Source organism: Ranitomeya variabilis, chromosome 1 (genome assembly GCF_051348905.1).
Source record: "Ranitomeya variabilis isolate aRanVar5 chromosome 1, aRanVar5.hap1, whole genome shotgun sequence".
Lineage (NCBI taxonomy): Eukaryota > Metazoa > Chordata > Amphibia > Anura > Dendrobatidae > Ranitomeya > Ranitomeya variabilis.
The window spans coordinates 604,216,207-604,235,061 of record NC_135232.1 but is presented as its reverse complement, the minus strand read 5'-3'; positions in this window follow the sequence as shown (position 1 = coordinate 604,235,061).

Sequence of the window (18,855 nt, the reverse complement as noted above, 5' to 3'; positions counted from 1 at the left end):
TTTAACCCATCTCAAACCAAAATGGCAACAATGGGCAAACAATTAATTAAGTCCGCAAGATGCTTAATGATAAAACTACGTCCAGATCCATAGACATGAGCCCTCTTCACTTCTTTAGTCTTTTTCGGAGGTAAGTAGTTGATAGAGTATTCATGTAGGACGGCACGGGCAGATGATGACCATAGGGGGGTATATAATGGACTTATGAGTGATGACAGAATCGCCACTACAAGAAGGGAAAAGAACATGAAGATTAAAAACAATAAAAGCCACAACAATTAAAACCATCAAATGGCGAAGTGGTACAGAGACACCTGAGGCAACGGCACCAAAAACGGATGTTGGTGACAGTAATAACAATAATCATAATAATAATAATCAAGGCACTTCCAAACAAAACAGATCAGAGGAAGGATGCGAACCCTTGAGACTCATTAAGACCCAAGGGGGACATCGTGTCCAAGGTAGTAATCCACCTGCATTCTTTCTGGGCTAACAGCCGCTTGATGTCCCCCCCACGGATGCCTCCCTGTACATGTTGTATGCCTCTGACCATAAATGATTTGGGATCACTTTGATGGAATAATTTGTACTGTTTTGGTATTGTTTTTAGGGCCATAAGATCTGTGACTGTTGCTGCCGCAAGGATATCCCGCACATGTTCCCGTGTGCGTATCCGTAACTGGCGCGATGTAAGGCCTATATATATTTTCTGACAACCACAAGTGGCATAATAAATCACTTGGGTTGTGGCACAGGTTATATGTTGCCTTATTGTGAATTGACATTTACCATTGGAAGATGTAAAAGTGGTGGTACGCAAAGTGTTTTGACATGATATACAGGTACCACACGGGAAACATCCCTGTAGGGGGCCCCGAGAGTTAAAGAGCCTTTTTTCAATTTTTGGAATGTAATGACTCTGAACCAGAGTGTCTGATAGATTTTGACCTCTCCTGGCTGTCATCAGGGGTTCCCTAGATAGGAATCCCGACAGCACCGGGTCAGTCTGTAAGACATTCCAGTGGCGTTTGAGGCATTGCCTCATTTGTGTCCATTGGCCATTGAACGTGGATATGAATCTAACCGGTTGATCTTTTTGTGTTGTTATTCCTTGTCCCTTTTTAAACTGAGGATGTAGAAGGGCAGTACGATTACTCCTCTTAGCCTGAGTGTATTCCCTTCTGATGTTTCTATCGCTGTACCCACGCATCCGAAACCTCTCCCTGAGGTCATTGGCCTGTCGTTCAAAATTTGCCTCAGATGAGCACAGTCGCCTCATCCTCAAAAATTGGCCAACTGGGATGGCCCTGATGGTGGATGTTGGGTGACTGGACCTGGCATGCAGCAGAGAATTAACCGAGGTGGGCTTCCGGTATACATCAGTTTGTAGTTGGAAAAATTCATCAACCGATATCTTGATATCCAGGAAGTCCACCTCGGCTCTACTGTATTTATATGTCAGTCTAATATTGAACATGTTACAGTTCAAGTCCTCCATGAATTGTTTAAGTTGCTGCTCACTCCCCTGCCACACAATAAATAAGTCGTCGATGTATCGCAGCCAGCACTGCACATGGTCCGCGGCCTGGGCGCCCTCCCCCCAAAAAACTCCCCTCTCCCAGAAGCCCAGAAAGAGGTTAGCGAAAGAGGGCGCACAGGCCGCCCCCATGGCAGTGCCGCACTGCTGCAAATAAAAAACATCGCGAAAAACAAAAAAGTTGTGGGTCAAGATGTAATGGAGCAACTCCAAAATCAAGTCACAAAGTGGGCCATCCCAGTTGCTGCCAGTGAGGAAGAAGCGACAGGCCTCCAATCCGTCATGATGTCGGATGCATGTGTACAGCGATTCAACATCAGCTGTCACGAGTAATGTATCCCGATCCAATGTCATACCATCTATCCTAGCCAGGACGTCCATCGTGTCACGTGCAAAGGAGGGCAAGGCCTCAACCAAAGGTTTTAAGTAATAATCTATAAATTTACAAATAGGTTCACATAGCCCTCCGATGCCGGACACGATGGGCCGCCCTGGCGGGTTCAATGGATCTTTGTGGATCTTTGGTATAAAATATATTGTTGGAATTCTTGGGTATTTGGTTAATAATCCCTCAAAGATTTTTTTAGGGATAATCCCTTTGTCAAAGGCCTGGCTCAAAATCAATTCCAACTCCGCTGAAAACGCCAACAAAGGATTATGGTCAAGACGACAATACGTATTTTTATCCCTCAACTGTCTAAGGGCTTCCCTTTCATATTGATCCTGTGGCCAAATAACTATATTTCCCCCCTTGTCAGCTGGCTTTATGACGACATCGTTGTAGTTTTGAAGTTCCCTCAGAGCCCTACGTTGGCAGCTCGTAAGGTTGTCATTTTTATGTGTTATGGGTATATGCTTAAAATCTTCCATAACTAATTTGGTAAATATTTCCACTGCTGGACATACTGACAAGGGGGGAAAACGTTTGGACCGTGGACAGATGGACTGTGGGAACATACCTGCAGATGGTGGATCCTGTTCACTCAAGAGATCCTCAAGGGCCTGAAGTGCCTCTGCTTCTATCTGGTCACTTTGATCATTCACATGTGTTCCTTTTGTGTGTACTTTTTTAAGAATTAGTTTTCTTGAAAACAGAAAAAGGTCCTTTATAGCTGTGAAGGAATCGAAGTTATTAGTAGGTGAAAAATTCAGACCCATAGAGAGGACCTCTTTTTGGGCCTCAGTAAGTGCATGTACTGATAAATTAATTACCTCAAGATGGCTATTTTTGTTTCTTTTATCCTGTTTGTAAAATTGTGTAATTTTACGTTTAACTACCTGTGTATCTTTATTCGGGATCATTTTGTGGGGGTCCGTGTTTTTGTTTTGAGATTTGGAGGACTCCTCACTTGATGCATGTGATGTCATAGACATAGATACGGATGCAGATCTTGCCCTAGATCTCCTCACATACCTCCTTGATTTCCGGTTCCATTTGTACATCCTATTGGACTGTTTGTCACCTATGTCCCTCTGAAATTTTGTAGTCTTAATAGAGCAGATATCTTTCTCCCATTTCTGGAATTCACTATCGATATCCTGATTTAATGTCCGTAAATCATTTTCAGAGAGTTCTTGTTTTAATGTATTTTGGACTATTTCAATCTCTTGATCTAGGGTATCTATAGTGTCCTTGTTGTGTTGTGCCAATAGCTCCATGAAACCCCTGGAATACACATTGGCACATTCTTCCCACTTTTGTTGGAAGATAATATCTTCCACTTCAAATGACGGGAAGACTTGGACACGAAGTCCCCTTGGTGTCAAACCTGTCTCAATATATTTGGTTAAAAATGCCCGATTCCACCAAACCTTGGTGCGTTTATGAAGTAAATCTTTAAGTCTCTTTGTTGCCTCATGAATATCTCTGCCACCAGTCGCCACTGATGTCTTGGAACTGTCACTGAACACCTCATTTATACGTGTAAGCCAAACTTGCTCACGTGCTCTATAATCCATATTAGTTTTGGAGCTTGAAGCTGTGAAAAACACAGAAAGCATTAATTGTACACATATTCCCCAAAACATGTTACTCAATACGTATTGTATTGCATGCATATGCCTTTATATGCTAAATTGCATATTGGGAAAGAAAGAAGCGACTCAAAGTTACATGATACACGGAAGAAAAAGAGTCATGCTGAATACTAAGAGTATATTAAACACCTTTTATTGGTTATATAAATCACACAAAATAGATTGAAAGATAGGGCTTAGAAGAGCACAACAATAGCCCATAATATGACAGAGCAATAAATAGATACAAAAATATAAAGGTATAGCAGGTGAGTGACAGATAGTCCAAGGTAAAATAGGAGCCAGGCACAGCACCAGGATGTATGGGGCAAACTCACAGATAAGTAGTAAAATAACTATTGCACAGTTCCCATCTGAAGGCACAAAAGGAGATCCACCCAAAAAGGAGTCAGATGGAGGTATGTCTTTACCATATAATAGCCAGTGGCCACTAACATAAACTCCCCTCTCTATCCCAACATGGTGGCTACAAAGGTACCTATGTGTAGTAAAACATGCGCAACATAAGAAGGTATTAGAGCGGTATATTACCCATCATGACGTCCCAGTAGTTGTGCCGCAGCTCCTTCCCCAACGCACGTTTCGGAAATAGATTTTTCCTTTTTCAAGGGGCGTGGCTTGTGGGGTACAAAGTTCCTCCCTTTATACCACATGTTGCCGACCACATGATAGTAATGAACAAATGGAAGTATGCTTACTGCGCACGCGCTCCCCCACTGAGCCGCCGAACGCCGAGTCCTCAGATACACCTCCCGCCCGCCAGGTCACATGGGGCGGCCGGCGCCTAGCCGTCACCACGCAACCAAGCAGGACAGGGGCGGTCCGAGAGCCCGGAGCAGAGCCAGACAGAGCAGAGGAATGCACACGCGCATATCGGCAAATTAGGGGAAATACACCCTTCTACATCCTCAGTTTAAAAAGGGACAAGGAATAACAACACAAAAAGATCAACCGGTTAGATTCATATCCACGTTCAATGGCCAATGGACACAAATGAGGCAATGCCTCAAACGCCACTGGAATGTCTTACAGACTGACCCGGTGCTGTCGGGATTCCTATCTAGGGAACCCCTGATGACAGCCAGGAGAGGTCAAAATCTATCAGACACTCTGGTTCAGAGTCATTACATTCCAAAAATTGAAAAAAGGCTCTTTAACTCTCGGGGCCCCCTACAGGGATGTTTCCCGTGTGGTACCTGTATATCATGTCAAAACACTTTGCGTACCACCACTTTTACATCTTCCAATGGTAAATGTCAATTCACAATAAGGCAACATATAACCTGTGCCACAACCCAAGTGATTTATTATGCCACTTGTGGTTGTCAGAAAATATATATAGGCCTTACATCGCGCCAGTTACGGATACGCACACGGGAACATGTGCGGGATATCCTTGCGGCAGCAACAGTCACAGATCTTATGGCCCTAAAAACAATACCAAAACAGTACAAATTATTCCATCAAAGTGATCCCAAATCATTTATGGTCAGAGGCATACAACATGTACAGGGAGGCATCCGTGGGGGGGACATCAAGCGGCTGTTAGCCCAGAAAGAATGCAGGTGGATTACTACCTTGGACACGATGTCCCCCTTGGGTCTTAATGAGTCTCAAGGGTTCGCATCCTTCCTCTGATCTGTTTTGTTTGGAAGTGCCTTGATTATTATTATTATGATTATTGTTATTACTGTCACCAACATCCGTTTTTGGTGCCATTGCCTCAGGTGTCTCTGTACCACTTCGCCATTTGATGGTTTTAATTGTTGTGGCTTTTATTGTTTTTAATCTTCATGTTCTTTTCCCTTCTTGTAGTGGCGATTCTGTCATCACTCATAAGTCCATTATATACCCCCCTATGGTCATCATCTGCCCGTGCCATCCTACATGAATACTCTATCAACTACTTACCTCCGAAAAAGACTAAAGAAGTGAAGAGGGCTCATGTCTATGGATCTGGACGTAGTTTTATCATTAAGCATCTTGCGGACTTAATTAATTGTTTGCCCATTGTTGCCATTTTGGTTTGAGATGGGTTAAATGTGCGGCTCGTATTGTCCGGATAACCTCTGACATGCTACCCAGTTATTGGTGTTTATTTCCCCTCATTTGCCGATATGCGCGTGCGCATTCCTCTGCTCTGTCTGGCTCTGCTCCGGGCTCTCGGACCGCCCCTGTCCTGCTTGGTTGCATGGTGACGGCTAGGCGCCGGCCGCCCCATGTGACCTGGCGGGCGGGAGGTGTATCTGAGGACTCGGCGTTCGGCGGCTCAGTGGGGGAGCGCGTGCGCAGTAAGCATACTTCCATTTGTTCATTACTATCATGTGGTCGGCAACATGTGGTATAAAGGGAGGAACTTTGTACCCCACAAGCCACGCCCCTTGAAAAAGGAAAAATCTATTTCCGAAACGTGCGTTGGGGAAGGAGCTGCAGCACAACTACTGGGACGTCATGATGGGTAATATACCGCTCTAATACCTTCTTATGTTGCGCATGTTTTACTACACATAGGTACCTTTGTAGCCACCATGTTGGGATAGAGAGGGGAGTTTATGTTAGTGGCCACTGGCTATTATATGGTAAAGACATACCTCCATCTGACTCCTTTTTGGGTGGATCTCCTTTTGTGCCTTCAGATGGGAACTGTGCAATAGTTATTTTACTACTTATCTGTGAGTTTGCCCCATACATCCTGGTGCTGTGCCTGGCTCCTATTTTACCTTGGACTATCTGTCACTCACCTGCTATACCTTTATATTTTTGTATCTATTTATTGCTCTGTCATATTATGGGCTATTGTTGTGCTCTTCTAAGCCCTATCTTTCAATCTCTTTTGTGTGATTTATATAACCAATAAAAGGTGTTTAATATACTCTTAGTATTCAGCATGACTCTTTTTCTTCCATGTATCATATATATATACATCTATTCTATGCATACATATATATATATTTTATCTATTCTATTCTAACCTGTCATTGTGATTTTACTGTACCCGCATATGAATTGCCGGCTTTTCAAACGACATCGGTGCGTAAAAATTGGACAGCACTCGCATGGTCCCAGCAAAATACCCAAGATGGTGCACATTACAGAGTCTCACCCTTTCGGTGACTCGCCGGGATAAGAGCATCTGTGACTTCAGAGCTTCCAGGGCCGACTACCCCACTTATAGCACGCACATAGAGAAGAGGTACCGACAAGCTTAGGAAGATGACAGTCCATACAGGTACAAGGTCTGTTGACCGGAGGATCACAATGTGGCTTCTCAGAACATCTCCATGGAGCCAGGTGACCAGCAGGTCCCATTGTTGGCTTTCACAAACATATCCATGGTTCAGGGATGGTCAATAGAGCGTATCTGTTTTCTTCCAGCTGGGGCCATGGTCACCTAAGCTGGCATCCTGTAGAATGATAAATCTGAGTGCCTTGTTGTAAGGAGGAAGACCAGGCAGCAAGTACCTGTATTGAGCCGGGTCCGGAACTGCTGAGGCTGCATCCCCTGTTTCCTGGGGAAGGAGTAGGGAACAGGACAGGCCCCATGACTCAGCAAGAGGGGGTGTGTTTAGAGAGAGAACTTGGCTGGAAGCTAAGATAGGAAGCGCGCGAAGAGGCAGAGAGGCCACCGCCTTCAGCGTGCTAGCAGCAGGGAAGGCAGCGCGCTCTGCACCCGAATCGCAGGTGCTGCGACGGATGGAGGTATGATGAGGATGTACCCCATAACCCCTGTAATGGAGGCAAAGATTGCCCTGGACAGAGAAGCAAGGTGCTCCATCATGCTATTGGAGCGCCCCCACATTAAGGGCAATGGGGTACTCGGTACCGGGTCTGTCTCTCGGTTCTGTGGGTCACGGTGGCCCGACCCGGTCCGTGGCCCTTCTGAAGGACGTCCAATTAAAGGTGAAGTTTGTCTGGTGTTCGTGACACCATCTGTGGTATTCGGTCAGGGTGACCGACGCTGATTAGGGGTCCGCTAGGGTGATGGAATGGCAGCTAGATGGTATACCTTCCCACAGGTGAAGTATGTCCCCAGGGCTTCCCTGATGTGTAGGTGGTGATGGTGAACGTTGTAAGGCGCAATGAATAACGAGGACACAAAGGTTGCAGTCTCTTTACCTTTTACTGAAGACTTCAGGGTCCACAGTCCATCCAGAGTACCGTTCACAGGGCAGGCAGAGTCCGGCCGGTCCAAAGGCATATCCAGAGTTCTCTTAACCAGGTGGAAATCAGTAGCCTTCCTACTAGCGCCTGTGTGTTGTAGTACCTCCCTGCTGAGCACCACGGGATAGTCCTCACAATTTTCGTAGATGTTTCTGATGTTCTCTCTCTCTCTGTCCCCCAGATGGTATGGATAGGACAACCCGTATGACTGGGATAGCCTGGGGCTTGTTTGTAGGGACCCTAGAGACAACCTGACCCCCACAATTTGCCACCGTATCTTCTTAGGTATTAAGGTCGGGCAGCCAACTTGGAATTGTCCTGCCGGTCTCTGAAGTAATGCGTAGAGTCAATTGCTCCCTCGGTGTTCCAGCCACCGGCTACGCGCCTCAGAAGGAGGCTGCCGATCTTGGGGCAGAACTCCTCCCGGTATTATCTCCTTGTGCTGTGACTTCGTTTCTCACTCTCCACAATACACTTCGCTTCGTGTCCTTTCTTAGGATGCTGCCGCACGTGGGGCAGGCGCAGCTCCATAGCTATCTATCTCGTGCTAGGCCTCTGTCAGGATCCCACCCCTGACAGGGACCCTCTGTCTGCAGCTCAGATGTTCCTCCTTCTCCCCCTGTCTGCCTGACAGGTCCTCTCTGGGTCAAACCCAGGTAGCTTCTGACTGACTTCCTATCCAACCCACCAGTTTTACCCGTGTGTGAGGAGTGCCCTAATAGATAGAAGCAAGGCTCCCCCTGGTGGACTGGAGTGTGAAGTGTGGTGTGTGATTTGTGATACCTGGCAAGGTGAACTCCTTTAGTACCATCAGACGTAATATCACTCCCCCTGGGGGAAGAGCGACATTACTGCAACGACCAGGACTCTGGGGCGCTGCACTCCCCCCCGTTAAATCCAGTACTCCGGGACTGGGAAAAGAAGAACAACAATACATGTTAGCAAAAGACATACAAAATTTTTGGAATGATATAAACAAATTAACAGTGCTTCCCTTTATGGGAGGTGAGGACACTTGAACGTTGCAAACAAGAACATATTTACATTGTGCAATAATCAGATTGGAAACAGTTATTATCTATCTATAGAACCAATTACCCATACAGGTATTCTATCTACTAAGTGCTATCTCAACAAAAATTAACATTTTCTTTCTCTAAGTGCAAAGTCTATCAACCATCTATCTATGGCTCTCTAGAGGACTCACTAACCCCTACGGGTTCACTTTATTGAAATTCAGAACAAGTTTCACCTCCACTACAGGCTAGACTGTATCTTTCTTTCAACTTTCTCTTGTCCTCCATTTTATTTACCGTACATCATTAAACATTTCTTATCACTAGCTTTCTAACTAAATACTATTACTATGTATAAACATTATTACTATCTAACTTCTTAAAGCAACTTTATCACTTTTAAACATTCCCTTTAAGAGGAAACTTGAAGTCTTTTCAGAGGTAGTGCAAATAATCACATAATTAATTCCCAAGTCTTTTTAAAGGCAACATGACGTGATGTAATATGAGGGACCCGTTAAAAACCCCCAAACGTTGGTTTGGGTGAGCTACAAGACATGTAATCCTGACCCAGAATTCTGCCACACCAACGGGTTTTTCTTCAGGTCTGTGAAGCAAAGCAGTTATTTTACAGCATAATTAACAGCAGTTTCTGTTAAGAGGCAGTCTCTGTAAAAGCCTCCTATGTAAAACCAGTAGAGAGCACCTTTAAGAAGGTGCAAACTATATACAGGAACAGTTTGTGAATCATTCACCGTCCGTGATTCGGCAGTCCTTTTGAAAATAGAAGAACTTGTGTAAACTGGAAACAACAGGGATCCCGGGTAAACAAAGGGATCCCTTTAAGAGTTAACCCTAGACGGGTTTAAGCAGTAGGAAACAAACAGTTAACTATTTACATATTCGCTTTCTTCAAGGTTTATTGCAGCTCTGGAGGTAGCACTGGTTGAGGTAGCCCGGTTGGATACTGGCGGCTACCAGGTGCTACATAGGGTGCTCCCTCACTCCAGACAGGGGTCTGAGTACCCGCAGTGTTCCGTTCAGGGGTAACCTAGGCACCGGTTACCATTGGAGTTGGCTCTGTGGCCACAACAGTTTCAGTATTTGTGACAGTGCACACAGTTATCTTAGTAAAGGTACAAGTAGGCATAATAGTCATAGTGGTAGTAGTGTTGGGACCCGCTAGTTCAGAGACTAGGGGGTTCATGACGTTAGTCTTAGTTGTGGCAGCAGGTAGCGCTGCTACGGGGCCTATCAGCAGTCCTTCAGTCACTGGGGCAGGGTCAGCGTTCTTACCTGCCGCAGCGGTGTCTTTGAAGTTGACTGGCTCTGCTGGCGGCGGCGTCTGCAGCGGTGTTGGCAGCGGCTCCTGGAGTGATGTCGGCGGCGGTGCTGGTGGATCCTCCGCAGACAGTGTCCAGTACGGGGCCTTGGTCTTCACCTGCAGCTGCAGAAGTTGTTCAATCAGCTCGTCCACTCCAGCCTGCAGGTACTCGGCATCAGCGGTGGAGGCCGGGTTGCGGTGCCTCTCCGGGTAGCTGGGGGAGTCCTCTGCTCCGACCCCATGCTCTGGCTCCGGGTGGCTGGTCATGGCATACTCCACGTGGCTGACTCCTTCCTGGTCCTTTTCCCGCTCTCTCCTCCTGGGCAGTTTCGCTTTCGATGTCTCCACCCACCATTGAGGATCAGGAGGCGGATCTCGGCGGCTGACGGACACGTCCTCAAGGTACAGAAATATTTAGACTGGGCGGCCATTATTCTTCGCGCTTCTCAGTTCGTTCACGCCCACAACTCCACGCCCTTCTTCTTCTCCCGCGCTCAGTGGCGTAACTACAAAGTTATGGGCCCCGGTGCGAACTTCCAAATGGGGCCCCCCACCCCACCCCGGGTCCCCCCGCCTCAACCCCCCCCCACCCCCGCCCCCCCCACCTTCCCCTAGATACGCCTTGGACTGTTGCAGGAATCTCCTGCACTGCAACATGGTGTTGGGTGCCAGCACAGCCCGCACAGTGGTATATCCAGCACAGTGGTATATCCAGCACAGCCCGCACAGTGGTATATCCAGCTCAGCCCGCACAGTGGTATATCCAGCACAGCCCGCACAGTGGTATATCCAGCACAGCCCGCACAGTGGTATATCCAGCACAGCCAGCACAGTGGTATATCCAGCACAGCCCGCACAGTGGTATATCCAGCACAGGGATATATACAGCAGAGCCCGCACAGGGATATATACAGCAGAGCCCGCACAGGGGTATATGGAGCACAGCCCGCACAGGGGTATATAGAGCACAGCCCGCACAGGGATATATACAGCACAGCCCGCACAGGGATATATACAGCACAGCCCGCACAGGGATATATACAGCACAGCCCGCACAGGGATATATACAGCAGAGCCCGCACAGGGATATATACAGCAGAGCCCGCACAGGGGTATATAGAGCACAGCCCGCACAGGGGTATATAGAGCACAGCCCGCACAGGGGTATATAGAGCACAGCCCGCACAGGGGTATATAGAGCACAGCCCGCACAGGGACATATACAGCAGAGCCCGCACAGGGATATATACAGCAGAGCCCGCACAGGGATATATACAGCACAGCCCGCACAGGGATATATACAGCAGAGCCCGCACAGGGGTATATAGAGCACAGCCCGCACAGGGGTATATAGAGCACAGCCCGCACAGGGGTATATACAGCAGCGCCCGCACAGGGGTATATACAGCAGAGCCCACACAGGGATATATACAGCAGAGCCCGCACAGGGATATATACAGCAGAGCCCGCACAGGGATATATAGAGCACAGCCCGCACAGGGATATATACAGCAGAGCCCGCACAGGGATATATACAGCAGAGCCCGCACAGGGATATATAGAGCACAGCCCGCACATGGATATATACAGCAGACCCCGCACAGGGATATATACAGCAGAGCCCGCACAGGGATATACACAGCAGAGCCCGCACAGGGGTATATAGAGCACAGCCCGCACAGGGATATATACAGCAGAGCCTGCACAGGGATATATACAGCACAGCCCGCACAGGGATATATACAGCAGAGCCCGCACAGGGATATACACAGCAGAGCCCGCACAGGGATATACACAGCAGAGCCCGCACAGGAGCAGAGCCCACACAGGGGTATATAGAGCACAGCCCGCACAGGGATATATACAGCAGAGCCTGCACAGGGATATATACAGCAGAGCCCGCACAGGGATATATACAGCACAGCCCGCACAGGGATATATACAGCAGAGCCCGCACAGGGATATACACAGCAGAGCCCGCACAGGAGCAGAGCCCACACAGGGGTATATAGAGCACAGCCCGCACAGGGGTATATACAGCACAGCCCGCACAGGGGTATATACAGCAGAGCCCGCACAGGGATATACACAGCAGAGCCCGCACAGGGGTATATACAGCAAAGCCCGCACAGGGGTATATAGAGCACAGCCCGCACAGGGGTATATACAGCACAGCCCGCACAGGGGTATATACAGCACAGCCCGCACAGGGATATATACAGCAGAGCCCGCACAGGGATATATACAGCAGAGCCCGCACAGGGATATATACAGCAGAGCCCGCACAGGGATATATACAGCAGAGCCCGCACAGGGATATATACAGCAGAGCCTGCACAGGGATATATACAGCAGAGCCCGCACAGGGATATATACAGCAGAGCCCGCACAGGGGTATATACAGCAGAGCCCGCACAGGGATATATACAGCAGAGCCCGCACAGGGATATATACAGCAGAGCCCGCACAGGGATATATACAGCAGAGCCCGCACAGGGATATATACAGCAGAGCCCGCACAGGGATATATACAGCAGAGCCTGCACAGGGATATATACAGCAGAGCCCGCACAGGGATATATACAGCAGAGCCCGCACAGGGATATATACAGCAGAGCCCGCACAGGGATATATACAGCAGAGCCCGCACAGGGATATATACAGCAGAGCCCGCACATCTCATCTCCCCCCCGATAATGGCCCCACAGTCCAGTTAAAAAGAAAAAAAAAAAAAACTCTCCTCACCTTTCCTTTTGCCCGCGCTGCTCCCGGCGGCTGCAGTCTGCCCAGGACACTGCAGGTGCTCTCTCCTCCACATTGCATTGAACTATACCGGTGTCATAGACGCCGGTATAGTTAAATGCGGCGGCGGCGGCGGCACTCGGGGGGGGGCGGGGGGGAACAGTGCAGCGGCCCACTACTGGCACCGGCTCTTCTGGCATTTGCCAGAAGTGCCCGATGGCCAGTCTGGCCCTGCACTGACCTGCCAACCCGGGGCCCCTGACCTGCGGGGCCCGGTCGCAATGGCGACCGCTGCGACCGCGGTAGTTACGCCCCTGCCCGCGCTCCTCGTGGCGCGGCAATGGCGGCGATCCTGGCGGGAATTTTGGCGGCAAATGGCAATACACAGTCCTTAAGCAAATCACAGTTTCAATCACAATTCTGACACAGTTCTTAGGCACGCATGACCTGATTTTCAAGCTTAAGTAGATCCTGTTCGTGACGCCAAGATTTGGAGCGCCCCCACGTTAAGGGCAATGGGGTACTCGGTACCGGGTCTGTCTCTCGGTTCTGGGGATGTCACGGTGGCCCGACCCGGTCCGTGGCCCTTCTGAGGGACGTCCAATTAAAGGTGAAGTTTGTCTGGTGTTCGTGACGCCACCTGTGGTATTCGGTCAGGGTGCCTGACGCTGCTTAGGGGTCCGCTGGGGTGATGGAATGGCAGCTAGATGGTATACCTTCCCACAGGTGAAGTATGTCCCCAGGGCTTCCCTGATGTGTAGGTGGTGATGGTGAACGTTGTAAGGCGCAATGAATAATGAGGACACAAAGGTTGCAGTCTCTTTACCCTTTTACTGAAGACTTCAGGGTCCACAGTCCAGAGTACCGTTCACAGGGCAGGCAGAGTCCAGCTGGTCCGAAGGCACATCCCGAGTTCTCTTAACCAGGTGGAAATCAGTAGCCTTCCTACTAGTGCCTGTGTGTTGTAGTACCTCCCTGCTGAGCACCACGTGATAGTCCTCACAACTTTCGTAGATGTTTCTGATGTTCTCTCTCTCTCTGTCCCCCAGATGGTATGGATAGGACAACCCGTATGACTGGGATAGCCTGGGGCTTGTTTGTAGGGACCCTAGAGATGCCCTGACCCCCACAATTTGCCACCGTGTCTTCTTAGGTATTAGGGTCGGCAGCCAACTTGGAATTGACTGTCCTGCCGGTCTCTGAAGTAATGCGTAGAGTCAATTACTCCCTCGGTGTTCCAGCCACCGGCTACGCGCCTCAGAAGGAGGCTGCCGATCTTGGGGCAGAACTCCTCCCGGTATTATCTCCTTGTGCTGTGACTTCGTTTCTCACTCTCCATAATACACTTCGCTTCGTGTCCTTTCTTAGGATGCTGCCGCACGTGGGGCAGGCGCAGCTCCGTAGCTATCTATCTCGTGCTAGGCCTCTGTCAGGATCCCACCCCTGGCAGGGACCCACTGTCTGCAGCTCAGATGTTCCTCCTTCTCCCCGTCTGCCTGACAGGTCCTCTCTGGATCAAACCCAGGTAGCTTCTGACTGACTTCCTATCCAACCCACCAGTTTTACCCGAGTGTGAGAAGTGCCCTAATAGATAGAAGCAAGGCTCCCCCTGGTGGACTGGAGTGTGAAGTGTGGTGTGTGACTTGTGATACCTGGCAAGGTGAACTCCTTTAGTACCATCAGACGTAATATCACTCCCCCTGGTGGAAGAGCGACATTACTGCAACGACCAGGACTCTGGGGCGCTGCACTATGGCCCCAGTTGGGGTTCCTCTCCCACGTCCATACTAGGTTGGCTTACGGCATTCCACTGTTGCTTTATTTATCTGATCTTTTAGTATCTGCAATCGTGACAATTGTCCTTCATAATATTTTGTGGCATCTTTATTTTTGATATGGCAATAACTTTTTGTATATAGGGACGTCATAATTATGACTATTACTATGCATTTGGCACTTTACATGGTTTAATTGATCCACACTACTTGTATTTACTGCTATATTTAGCACTATATATGCATTCTACCTGTTAGCATAAACTATATTATCCTGCACTTTCGTCTGCCTACACTGGTTTTTGATACATATATATATCCTTCCGTTTTTGGATGTGGCACTTAGGTTTCACTATTTTCCCCCTTTTTTGTTCATTTGTTTATCTATCATGGATTTTTTTTATAAAATTTTATGAATTTTTCTAAAAAAAAAATTTTCTGTGATTTTCATTATATATTGCTCTGTGGTCCATATTTTTTGTTTGGTTAGCTTTCTGCTTTAGCAAGTTTGGTTGTCAAAAATGGGGGGGGGAACCCCACGCCGTTTTTTAAAAATTATTTAAATAATTAAAAAATACAGAGTGGGGACCCCTCTATTCTTGATGACTAGCCTTGCTGAAACTGAGAGCTGAGGGTTGCAGCCCCCAGCTGTGAGTTTTGCCTGACTGGTTAGCAAAAATACAGAGGAACTCATGCCGTTTTTTTTTTAATGATTTATTTACAGCACAGGAGCAGCTGATGAATACTCCTATCTGCCGCTCCTGCTCTCGCTGTTATTAGCGGCAGCAGGTGTCAGATGATAGGAGCAGTTGTCCCATCAGCTGACACCAGTGACCGGAGATAAACTTTATACCTCCGATCACAGCTGAGCACTCACGCTGTCTTTTGACAGCATGTGAGCCGCGGCTCTCTGACCGGCTGAGATGATTTTGTAAGGAGGTGGCCGGTCCCCTCAGTAGTGCCCTCTTCTCCTCTCTTGTGACCCCTCGAGCACTTTATGTACATGTATTATGTTGAGCTGTATTTGTATTGTACTGTGTAATGTACTGTAATGTATGTGCTGTAATTGTTATACCCTGTATTGTGTAAGTTCCCTTTTAATGACTATGTATAGAGTCAGGGACAGAAAGTTAAAATGGGGGTTGGTCCAGCAGCAGTAGAGAGGCTGTACTTGCAGCCACTAGGAGATAGGAAGCTGTTACTTTCTCAGAACTGCCGGGATAGCTGACCAGTGCAGACATATGGACAGACGGGGCACTGCCAGACCCCCCAGATGGGAGAGGTCTGTTGCCTCAGGCTAAAGATCACCAAGGACTAAAAAAGGACTACAACACAGGCTCTCCCAGATTGCATGTACAAGTGGCCGGGGTGCAGACTGTGTTTAGCTGGTGAGGTCGGTCTGGACTACCACCCTGGTGCCCCTTGTTACACTTTCATTACCGATCAGAAGCGGCGTTTGCCGCGCTGTCATGCACATGACAGCGCAACAAACACCTGGTGTTCGGGCAGCCGAACCCGAACAGTAACACAGACTTCCTGGTGAAGTCCCTGTTCAGTGTCTGTGCCTGAACAGGAGGTGTTCGGTACGGACACCAAACTTTACTGTTCAGGTTCGCCCATCTCTAGTTAAGAGGAACATTGGTGAAAAGATAAAGTTGTATTGTTTAATTATATAATCTATTTGCATAGTTTTTCCTCCTCTGTTTTTCAAGTTAACAAACTGGCTGGCCTGAACAATGTGTAATAATTATAGGGGATAACTAAGGAGACTCTTTGTATGGAACAAGACAACTACAGGACACAGTTTTGTAAGTGGTAAAGTCTATATTATCACACGGTGATTCAAACAGGTGCAGAGAGAAACTCAAGTCCACAACACTTGGTGCAAATATCAAATGCAGCTCAGCAGTCTATAGGAAACTTCAGAGGAAAATGCAATCACTCAGAAAGTCTATGAAGCACAATTATTCTTGAGGATACTTGACACGAATAAGTCCTTGCTTAGTCCAAAACACAGATAGATATGCTTATAAGGCAGTTCAAATAATATCTTAGCTCAACCAGGGAGGTCTGGATAATAGTCTCAGGTACTTGCAGAGCAGCAACAGCTGACATGTCCAGCAAATGCAGATGTAAGTAAACACGAGCAGCAGATGAAGGAGGATTACTGGAACTGATGTATGCAGCAGGAACTCAGAGCAGAGTAGCAGGATAACCCCACAGGAGCAGGTATATAGCCAGGAAGTCACCAGAGGTCAGGAGCTGGATGCAAGGCAGAATACTCTAGCACAGACTGAAGGCTGGGGTGGAGTTTTATAGTAGGAAGACAGTGCACATGAGACCAAAGACGCCATTGTCCTGACACAATGTTTCATCACCATATCAGCAAACCTCACTAATCATCCAAGATAAGTGCACAATGTGCTACAGCAACTTGTCATCTTACACATCAATATTACAGGCTTACGCAAGCAAAAGTCTGTTTTCTTGACCAACCAGAAAGAAACACTGAAATTTAATAGTCAACATATGGATAAGAGTCTATTCTTTCTGGCTTGCTGAAAATAGATGTGTGGTTAATTAAGATACAATGCTGTGTCTCCACAATGTGTAGTAAATAACGTCTAGATCAATAGGTGTCCGACTTCTGACATCCCCACCGATCTCCAGAACAGGTAACTTAAAAAAAAGAAAATAAAAACTTTATACTTACCATATTTTTCAGCGTATAAGATGACCCCCAACTTTTCTATTTAAAATTTAGAGTTTGGAATATACTCGCCCTATAAGTCGAGGGTCATCTTATACGCTGGGAGTCGTCTTATACGGCGTGTTCGCTCTGAGGTCGCCGCATATGCAGCAGGGAGCGGTCCCAGATAGTTCCCAGGGTCTGGAGGAGAGGAGACTCTCCTTCAGGCCCTGGGATCCATATTCATGTAAAAAAAAAAGAATTAAAAAAAAATATATTGATATACTTACCTTCCGACGGCCCCCGGAGTTCTCCCGACTCTCAGCGGTGCCTGCGGCGGTTTCCATTCACAGGGATGCATTGTGCAAAGGACCTTTGTAACGTCATGGTCGCAAGACCGCGACGTCATCTCAGGTCCTTCACGCAATGCATCCCTGGGAATGGAAGCTGCCGCATGTGGATCGCCCCCCATAGGGCAGTGGGGTACTCGGTACCGGGTCATTCGGTTCTCAAGGGGGATGTCACAGTGGCTGACCCAGTCCATGGCCCTAGGGACGTCCGTATGAAAAGGGAAAGGTCTTTAAAGGGGAAGTGTTCGTGACGCCACCTGTGGTATTCGGTCAGGGTGACCGACGCTGCTTTAAGGGGTCCCCTGTGGTGATGTTATGGCAGCTAGATGGTATACCTTCCCACAGGTGAAGTGTATCCCAAGGGCTTCCCAGTGTGTAGATGGTGGATGGTGAGAGGCGCAGTGAAGAACGAGGACACAAGGTTGTAGTCTTTTTAACTTTTTACTGAAGGCTTCAGAATCCACAATCCAGAGCACCAGATCACAGGGCAGGCAGAGTCCGGCCGGTTTGGAGGCAAATCCAGAGTCCCCTTATCCAGGTGGAAATCAGTAGCCTTCCTCTAGCGCCTGGGTGTTGTAGTACCTTACTGCTGAGCTTCTCATAAGGTTGCCACCGTGCCTCCTGGGTATAGGGCGGATCAGTAACTTGCAATTAGCTGTCCTGCCGGTCTCTGGAGCAAGGCATAAAGGACTGTTGCTCCCTCGGTGTTCCGGCTACCGGGATCCTGTGCCTCAGAAGGAGGCAGCCTGTGCAGGGCAGAACTCCTTCTGGTTTCCTTTCCTTTTGCTATGACTTCTCCTCACGCTTTACAATACTGTTCTCTGTGTCTCTTTCTGGAAGCTGCCGCACGTGGGGAAGGCGCAGCTCCGTGGCCTTCTGTCTAGGCCTCTGACAGGATCCCACCCCTGTCAGGGACCCACTAACTGAGCGGAGCTCAGCTAGCAGCTCCTGAGCCAAGCTCAACCAGCTTCTTTCTGCTTAACTTTCTATCTAGACCACCAATTTTACCTAAGTGTGAAGAGTGCCCCAATAAATAGGAGCATAGCTCCCCCTGGTGGACTGGAGTATGAAGTGTGTTGTGTGTTGGTGTTACCTGGTAGTGAGATCTCCTTTATTGCCTTCAAACGTAACATCACTCCCCCCTAGAGGAGAATGACATTACTGCAACCACCAGGACCCTTGGACACTGCACTCCCCCCGTTAAATCCAGTACTCCGGGAC